Source organism: Calidris pugnax, unplaced genomic scaffold, assembly GCF_001431845.1.
Source record: "Calidris pugnax isolate Ruff unplaced genomic scaffold, ASM143184v1 scaffold211, whole genome shotgun sequence".
In the NCBI taxonomy this organism is placed as follows: domain Eukaryota; kingdom Metazoa; phylum Chordata; class Aves; order Charadriiformes; family Scolopacidae; genus Calidris; species Calidris pugnax.
Genome location: NW_015091083.1, coordinates 3,706,591 through 3,716,532, shown reverse-complemented (window position 1 = coordinate 3,716,532; position 9,942 = coordinate 3,706,591).

Here is a 9,942-nt window from a genome sequence, read left to right as displayed (position 1 = left end):
TTTGAGCTTCTTCCTGCACCGTATTTTCTCAAAAAAGAATTCTCAATTTTTTCCTTTTTTTTTTTTTTTTGTTTTTTTTTTTTGTTTGTTTGAGAAGGAACAAATTCAAGCTACCTGTTTTCCTTTCTCTTCTATTACAGAATTTGCGGAGCTTTTCTCTTCACCTTCCTTTCTCATCCAGCATGAGAGCTCTTTGCATACAAATAGTATTTCCCATACAGAACTACTTCCAGAAGGAAATGCTTGCTGCAGAGACATCCCATAAGGTAAGAAGGATGAAGAAGTTAGAATGTTTAATCAGAACTGGAAATTAGATTCCTCATATTACAACTCAAGGCTGTACTAAAAACAAGAGCTTTGTAAAAATGCTGCCTATATTATTGAACAGTGGAAGGGGTTAATATTTTTCTTGTGATTACTTTCCGGTGAAAACCAGTATTTTTTAATTAATTTTGATCTAGTGGATGCAGGATAGTTTCTCTGTAGCTTTGTCTGTGCCGCCCACTTTGAATGACAGCCAGAAAGGTGTCATACATAGACCTAAGTGGGGCCATCTTTTCTTAAGACAAAGTATGTTCTTAAATAATAAATGATCCTGGCAAGTTGTTTATTACCAGCAGTTAATGATCTGTTTATTAGTTAAAGTCTGTGGCTGTTAACACTCTAACAAATCAGTTCACTCTGTTAAACATCAATTTTGAGTACATTATTGGTATTAACCATACAACGAACTAAAACTGTTGCAGACAGTTGATTTTATTGCTATGGCAGAATTGTATAAGAGGAGGCAAAGGTGTTCAATAGTATACTGGTGTTCTTGAAAAGAAAAATAGATTAGGTTACATTTGTTTGTATTGGTTAACAACTCACTTTTATTCATAGTGAAAGTGTATTCTCTTTTTCCAAATGTCTTTCAAGAAGGCTCCATTTAAAGTCCTACATTTTGTAATTTCCATGTTTTTAAAAGTGTAAGGACTACTTTTGCTTGCGTGCATACAGATTGGGGGGAAAAAATGATGGGCTTAAAAATTAACTTCTAGAAGGTGTGTGGAATGAATAGCTTGCTTTAAAAAAAAATGCTCAGAAACCAAATACTGCTAACACCGCTTGTTTGCTTGAGCAATTGGCACTAGATCAACTGGTTTTCCAGACTAGTTGCAGCTACTGGGAGGAACAGGCGGAGACACAGTTTGAAGATCCTGATGTTGGCTCTGCATTAAACTGTGCTTCACTTACATCATGTTAAAATCCCACAAGTGTCTTCAACAAAATAAAGTTCCAAATGGAAGACCTGGGATATTAGGTGATCTTGATGAGAATGCTTGGTCTTGAGTGGAATGGTGTTCTACAAGGTTTTGGCTCTGCCTAGCCCCAACCCATAAAATATATGTATTGCAATTTTGCATCTGATCAGGAAACAAAGCTGTAAAAGTAAGTTCATTCCTAGGGCTCAAATAGTGGTAATAAGTCTGGCAAGGCTGGATAAATAGGTGTGAGAATTACATTCCAACCCACAAATTCAAGAGTTCAGATCTGTTCTTTCAATTTTGGCCCACTTCTCATAAAAGGTAGCTCTGATACTTTCAACATTTAGAAATAATCCACTGATACATTAGCAGAAAGTAATCCCCAGAAGCTTTTCTCTAAAATGTATCAAAAATACTTTTTCTCAATCTGCTCAACAGCTACAATATTCTTGGTTTTTTCCTGTGTTGGATTAATTGAATTGATGCAAATCCTTATACGGGCCCAGTATTATTTCTCTCAGTTCTAGGATGGCTTGTTCTGATTTAACTTGAATCTTTCTTGATTCAGTTGAACTCAGCTAAAATAAACATAGTTAAAACAGCAATCAGTGGTTCATAGCACTCAGACAGAGCAAAGGCTATCTCAAAAGAACATTCTAAATTAAATCACACTGACTTTAAATTGATAATCTGCAACTTGCTTGAGGCAGAACAAACTACTGGAAAACGTGTTGTACCACCACAACTGTGGCTGTAGTCTAAAAGGTCAGTACAAAACAAGAATTCAGTAACAAAAGTGACACTTTGGACCCTGACCAGCGGGATGTCTAGCAGAGCTTTCTGTAATGGTGTTAAAGTATTTGGCTCTTTTCATGTTTGCCAACCTATTTACCGGGCTATTGCAGGAGGAATAGGAGGACTTGGGGTTTACACCCAATGTCAACAACAAGATAATTTCCCTAAGAGTAAGTGCTGCTTTTTCAAGAGTTTTAATTACCCCAGGGGTCCTGTGGTTTTCATCTGTCCCTGCAATTAGTCACTTCTCCCACGGGAAGGTATTTGCAATGTAATCTGAAATAAAACCTAATCCAACTCCTGTTAAAACTGAAGGTGCTGAAGATCTGCTGAAATTCTCTCGCTGTCAGTTTGGTGCCAGTGTATCTTGCTTAGGGTCTTGAGCTTCTTTCACACAGGGGTTGTCCGACCTGCTTCAGGGCAGTCCTGGGAAACGAAGGAACAGCAGAGGTGAGCTCCGCTCTCCCCTCTGCTCTCCCCTTCTGCCGACCTGCTTCAGGGCAGTCCTGGGAAACGAAGGAACAGCAGAGGTGAGCTCTGCTCTCCCCTCTGCCAGGCGCTGGCACAGACTTCCACGCTTGCCTCTGGGAGCACCCAGGCACATTTTCATCTTGCAGAGCCCACGGAGTTTATAGACCAATGATATAGAAGTGGTCTTAGCTGAAGTCAGGTCGCTCTCTGCAGCCCTGGAGGATTACCGACGGCATCTGGAAGTTTCTGCAGCTGGCATTGTGAATCACTCGATGCACAGGGTGGTTATAAGCACAGCACCATTACGCAAATCAGAATCGTCCAAGGAAGAAATTTGTGGTGGTTGCTGTTTCAGCTGATTGTTAATGCTGTAAATATGAATGCACTGACACTTGCTTCTTGCCTGAAATGTAATTATCTCTTCTCTATGTATGTTTATATGTGTTTCTATATTAAAGACCTATGTTCGATGGCATGAATTTAAAATGTGTTTTTCTTTCCTGACCTGAGCAGCTTTTACTGGCCCTTACTCTACCCTTTTTATACAGTGCCACACAGCAATGAGTGTTTTTATTAGAAAAACCTCTGATTTGTTTCTGGTAGCACATATTTTTTCTTATCAATGTATGCTTCACTCTGCAACACCCAGCCAAGTGCCAAAACAATAGACTCTTCCTGTACTTTTATATTCCTTCATGCTGTAAGAGCAAGGCTCCATTTAAATCCCACTAAGTGAACACCGTAAGTGACACATCAGAGAAAAACACATGTTTTTCCAGGCAGGCTTGAAAGTGTTTGAAATCAGCCCTCAGTTTCAAGTGAGAGCTAGACAGCGACCAGGCTGGCAGAGCAGAAGGAGGGTAAGAGGGGAGTTTTACAGGCTGGAGGGGCCACTGCCACTTGAGCAATCCACAGGGTAAGGAAATACAAGAATTATGTGACTTTTTGTCCTATGGTTCTTTCTCTTTATGAATAGCATCTTTCCTACAGCTGTCACTCTCAGCACAGAAATGTTACATAGTTGGTAAACAGAAAATTCAACTGCAGGTTCAGAATTAATGGTGTTAAGTTTGTAATTGCTGGATTTTCTTTTCTGGAGTTTCACAGAGAAATTACACCAGTTCAATCAAGAAGGATTTCAGAACAAATGTCCCAATGGAACTGCTGTGCATAGGCTAAATCCTGGATTGCCTGAGAAGAGTGAATGCTTCAGTTTTCCTCCTTGAGACTTTGTCTTTGAGACTTCACAACATGCAACACAACTAAATGTGGTTATATAGTCCAGAAAATTTAAGACACAACCTGAAGACTGTCTATCACCCTCTCTTTGACAACTGAGCGAGCAAATGGCATGCTAAGCTAATGTTTGTGTTAACCACAGCCAGCTCTGAAGTCAAGGCATTCTGTGCATAAGAAAGTCAGATTTCTTTAAACATAGCTCTTTTGAGAACTTGATGTTCATGTTTAAATCATCTTAGAATTAAGAATCCAGTTGTTGGGGCCAGAGTTTAGACTAGGGAATATTTGTAGAAAATATTTAAGGTTATTTTCTGGTTTCCCTGGATCCTGCTAATGTTTCAACATGGGCCAGTCTCCTTTACTGAATTAGGGCAGGCTGAGGTTAGGAAAACCTAAAATTAGTGGGATTTAAACTCTAATTGCTAGACTAAAGCATTAGTCGTCTGGTGACTGATGCCTGAAGAGGTCTTTGCAAAAAAATATTTTACAAGCAAAGGGAGCCAAAACAGTGCACTACATGCTTTCAGCAGACTGAGAATATGTATATTGGAAATTTTTGGATTACAAAGGTTCTAAAAGTTTGCCTAAACTTTTTAAAGTTTTCTCTAACGTGTATTACAAAAGGTATATACTCTGGAACTTCACGTAACACCCATGATGGGTTTTGCAATGCCTTAAGGTACACAAGCAGATAACCTTTCAGATAGATGCCCAAATTAGTAAACTAGTAGACTTTGCTGTCACCAACTGCTGTTTCAAATCCATCTTATTGCCCTATTCAAAACAGCAAATTTTGTAACCAGCATGCAGTTCAAAGGTCTGGAGCAGCAAAAGTTAAATACAGACAGTTACGGTGAAAGCGGTTACTGCGCTAAAAGCTGGAGTTCTGAAAAGACCTGGAGTCTAAGTAAGACCTTTACTGCTAAATTGCATGCCTTTCCTGATCTTTGGGTCACTCCTGAACAGGAAGCGGTAAAAGCCTACAGCTTACTTTAAGGTAAGCCTGCTGTGTGAAACGATGGGCTTTCTTTAGGAGCATGCAGTAACGTAAGGTATAGGTCTGCAACTCACTGTCTTCTTCAAGGTAGCTGTGCAGATGCTCATGGTACACGTGACATGATGGCTGAAAGGCTCAAAGTGCTCTCAGTACAGAAAGCTTTTCCATGTGCAGATTTAGTGTAGACCAGGAGTACTCTATAAATTCACATTCCTTGTGCACTGACTTTCTTGGTTAGATATGTCCCAAAATGCCTTGTGCCCATCGGATTTTCTCAGCGTGGTAGCTAATACATATTTACTACCCTGAGGTTAAATCACATCAAAGAATTGGCCCAAGAAATGCAGATATCCATCTTGAAAGTTTTGAGCGTCTTTAATCCTCAAATTAGTTGCTGATGTATGCTGATGTATCCACTGCAAGAGGCAAAGTGGGGAAAGATTCATCATTCCCTCTCTCTGACAATACTTTACCAATGGCAAAAGTCATGCAATGATTCATCCTCACTCTCAAAAGCACGTTATGCCATGTCAGCATATAAACAAAGAAGATGTCGTTGATAAAACTTCTGAAAAAGGAACTCTCCCTGGCTTTTGCCTGCTGTATCATGTTCTCTGCTCAGTTTCTGGTCCAGAATTATATCTAACTGCACACCACACTGACCTCCTGAAACAGGCATCGGGCCCAGACCATGATCTTGCATATCTTACTAACACTTTGGAATAAATCCATCAAGAAAACTCAGAATTTACATTATCATAAAAGAACAGAGTTTCCTTCCAGATCAAAAGGTTGAAGATTGGACTGCATGGAAGCAGTGCAAAAGAATTAGGAAGAAAGATGGAATCAAAGGGCAAAGTGTCTTATCTTGAAGACAGCTGCAAATGGATAAATACTGATGTAATATTCCTGATTGAAACTCTTAGATTACATACTTGTTGTCTCAAAATATTATATAATACCAAATTATAAAAATTCCTTATCTCATTTGATGGGATTCAAAATGTAACAAGCACAATCAACTATAGGTGAATATATATTGCAGGACTTTAAAAATCTAGTTCTGCTTTGGGGATGGGTAGTTAGGGAGGGAATAGCCATATATTAATCTAGACTTCAAGATAATCACATCTAATTTTAAAGTTTTCTGATGACTTCCAGAAAGGTATCAAAGCTCCTAAATGTACCAACATTATAAATTAAAATGGCTTTAGAGATAGTGAAAAGAAACAAAAGAGAAAAAAAATAAACAAGCTTTATAATATCATATAAATACAACTTTTTACTTCTGTCCTCTAGTGGTTTAAGTCTCGCATTCAATTCCACAAATGACCTTTGCTCTAAATAGGCTGTTGTTTTTTCCCCATAATGCATAAATTAAACTCAAATGGGCATACAGCTGACTGACAGTGGTGTGGTTTAATCTAGAGACCTAGATTAAGGTTGAGAGCATTAGTAGGTAAGTATAATAATTCTTCCACCTCAGTTGCTTCACTGGATGATCCTGGTTTATCTGTCTAAAGTAACCACTGGTCACTGAAACTGATTATAGTGATATTTATTTAATTAGTTCAAGATATCATCTAACCAAGGTAGCAATTTTGTGATTCCTTCTGGCCTATTTGCTTTGCTTTCTTCAAATCTGTTACCCTTCATTATATATTTATTACATTTATCTACTATAATTATCCTTTTTTTTTTATTTTGACCTTCGTTTTTAATATAATTTCCTTTATTTTTCAAAAACAAAACCCTGTAAGCATTCATGGTATGTATCTGGCACAATTCACTCAAAAAAAGTCTATTAGGTTTGTTATGTGGTGTTTGGGAAAGACAACGTGACTTTTAGCTGGAAGATCCATCTCTCTGATTCAGTTCCAATTCAAAATCACTGGCAATTGTCAAGGGGAGTTCCACAGGTGTGGGCCCCACTTCTAGTTCCACTAGAGTAAAAACTGTTAGATACAGTGATATTCAAAACTCTAAAGCTCCTAAGAAAACATAGACGTTTCAAAAATACATCATGTGTATGTTACAGAAAACAATGCGGTAGCTGTCTTTTGTACAGTTGACTTATTTATTTTTAAAGCTGACTTTGTTGCTCTAACTCCCGAGAAAAGCCTTTTGAGGCTCTTTGCATTACAAATAAAGGGCTATTTGGGTATAATCTTCCAGGGCCCTTTCAGAGTGAGGAGAGGTTCTGGTGGCATTAAGCATGTACAGTTTATACTACAAAGAAGAGCTTTAGCCAATGTAATAATACTTGTGTAGAATGATAAGTGCTGACCACACACAATTTCTGTTGACTTGATTCATAGCTGTGTGTGCTCAGGATCCCTTGTGGTTCAAAATCCAGTGCGCTACATGATGATCCAAAAATTCAGTTCAGTCACTGGAAAAAGGCAAATTAACAACAGGGCTCTTAGTTTGCTTTATGTTTGTCAATCGGGCTTTTTCTTTTTAATTGCTGTACTTATATTAGCATAAACCCTGGCATGGAAAGAGAACTAATAACATAATGATGCTTAAAATGACCACAGTTTATGCATGTTATATGTAGGGATTACACACAAATACACACAAATATCTATCTGTGCATCATTATATGTGATTCTGTGTATAACATGGGGAATTAGAATGATTTACCCTACAGAGAAAATTTAAAGTACAAAACAGTGAGAGTGAAGCCACCTTGTCTTGAAAGCTTGGAAGTGCACTGTTAAGGTGCAGTTCAACTGCAGGAGAAATTTTGGCTTTTGGCTCTACTGGGATAGAGAACCATTTCTGAAATGTGGGTCGCTCCCGTGTACGCAGCAGAGTTCTGCTGTGTCAGCCTCTACAGCACACCCTTTGGCATGAAACTTTTTCTTAATGTAGGTCGTCTGGATCATCCCATTTTACTGAGCTTAAGCAGATTTGATCACAACATGTTTGAGTAAAATGTCTCACTCAAACTGTATTTGACGGAAAGCAAAATTACCAAGTAGCAGAGCATCCTCCTGTTGACCCCTACAAATGCAGTCAAGGACCCAAAATGTTTTCCCACTGTCCCCTTGAAAAGATGCATTATTTTCAAAGATTCTTCTTGGCAAGGATCTACACAGTTTAGATGTAGATTCTTCTGTTTGGAGGAAAAGTCTTCTTCCTGCTATATCACTAAAGTTATACCTCTTTGCTTGCTAAGCATGTTGCATATTGGAGTACATATGGACCTTGCAAAAACCCTCTCTTTTGCCTTTGTTCACATTCATGGAAACTTTAAAGAGATTCAACTTTCTTCATGAGATTACATCACATCAGACTGAAACCATATCAGCTTTTAAATTGCTATAGCATCAGAATTGTCTACAGCACAATGTGTCTATGTTGACTCATTACAATTCTGAAAAAAATCACCTTCGAGCACTAACAAAGGGGCAGTGTATCTTGAGAACTCTGTGTATGACAAAGTGACATATACAATAAATATGAATGTTACTACAGTAACAGATTGAAATTATATAGTTCATTTAAACCTTTTTCCAACTTCAGCTGAGTCCCAGCTAAAGCACACAGGAAATAAACATATTGAGCTGTCTGGCACCAGGCAACCATCCAGGTCCTGTTCTGTCTAGCACTGGGCTAGGCTTATCCATCCAATCAACATTAGGGGGTTTATTTATGTGAGACAGATATATTAGTAATAAATGGATTTATTCAGTAGCTTGGTGGATTTATATACGTACAAAATCATTTTAGTTTAAGGAGACTTAAAAACTGAGTGATTCCACCACTTTTATGGGCTGTATCCTGAAGCCCTTAGCAAGTTCTATTCTCCTCTTCACAAGAAAAAAAAAAAAATAAACCCAAACCTAATTGAAGTCAGTGGGATATTTGCTGGAGCAAAAACTGCAGAAGACTTAGGAACTGGTGAAATGCAAGTGAACGTGCAGCTCGCTAAATGGCAATTCAAAGGGTTATGGTATATTTATATACATTCTATGCAATGCCCCACATATAAAAGTCCGGTTTAATTTTTCCAGACCAAGATAGTCTATAAAAGAGAAACAACTGATAGAATTCAGAAGGGATATCTGGGTTTTCTTTATCACACCTATTTGTACTTTAGACAGATTTTGTTCCGAGGCATTAATTTGACATGCAAGTCAGGTCTGTGCTACATTGAAGTCTGTTTTCACTGATTCGTCTGCTGTTTTTGAGAGAACAAGGCAGAGAATTCGCTTTAGTGCTATGGTTAATCCATTTCAATCAGATAGTGAGTGGCACATTCTCACCTCATTTGCAGTTTTTAATTCCAATTGGACATTGCTTTTGAAATGTCCCTTCTCTTTCCCCCCTTTATTCTGCCACTTGAAAGTTGAAATGTAGCAAGAATGTAATGTTAGGTGCCAGTTTTCTGAATTACAGGGTGACTGCTTTAGCTGATCCCAAAAAGCAAGTGTCTTTTTATACCGCATAAAAGCCTGAAATGTTTACATATCAAAAGGCTATAGGCCAATTTCTGTCAAAATTATACATGAAGTTAAGCAGTACAAGCAATTTATTTAAACACTAGTCATTGTAGAAAAATTCAAAACCATATGCTCTTTTAGCAGTTTTTCACAAATGCATTTGACCCATGACTTGGCAAGACATGCGTGCTTCATAATTTACTCTAAATTTCAAATCCCCTCGACATTTAAATAAAAGATCTTCATTAATAAAGTTTATATGAATGAAAACTTTAGAAGCTGATATTGGTAGAGGGAAGCTTTAGGAAAAAAACAAAAAACAACAAAAACCAACAAAACAACCAAAAAGCGTTTCTGCCTCGTTTTCAAATGACTGACTTTCTTAATCAGTTCAAGATAAGTTTATTCTGGGAACAAATTACCGTAATTTCGCATTGTATGATTTTTTTAATTTTTTTTTTTAATTTTTTTTATTTTATTTTTTTTGGTGAAGTAATGATGCAATCAACTGGAAACAAACGTGGGGAGCGCTGAAGGGTGATGGCATTTGTACGTGAGAGATGTGCTGCCAAGTGCCGTTTCCGAGAGGGTTTCGCAAAAATAAATAAATAAATATATAAATAGGCTGCATCCACCAAAAAACTTTGCTTCGTCCCATCTTTCCCCCCCCGCACACCCCATCCCGCAATCTGGCGTCGGGCGGGAGCCTCAGCCGAGGACCTGCCGCCTGCAGCAGGGGGAG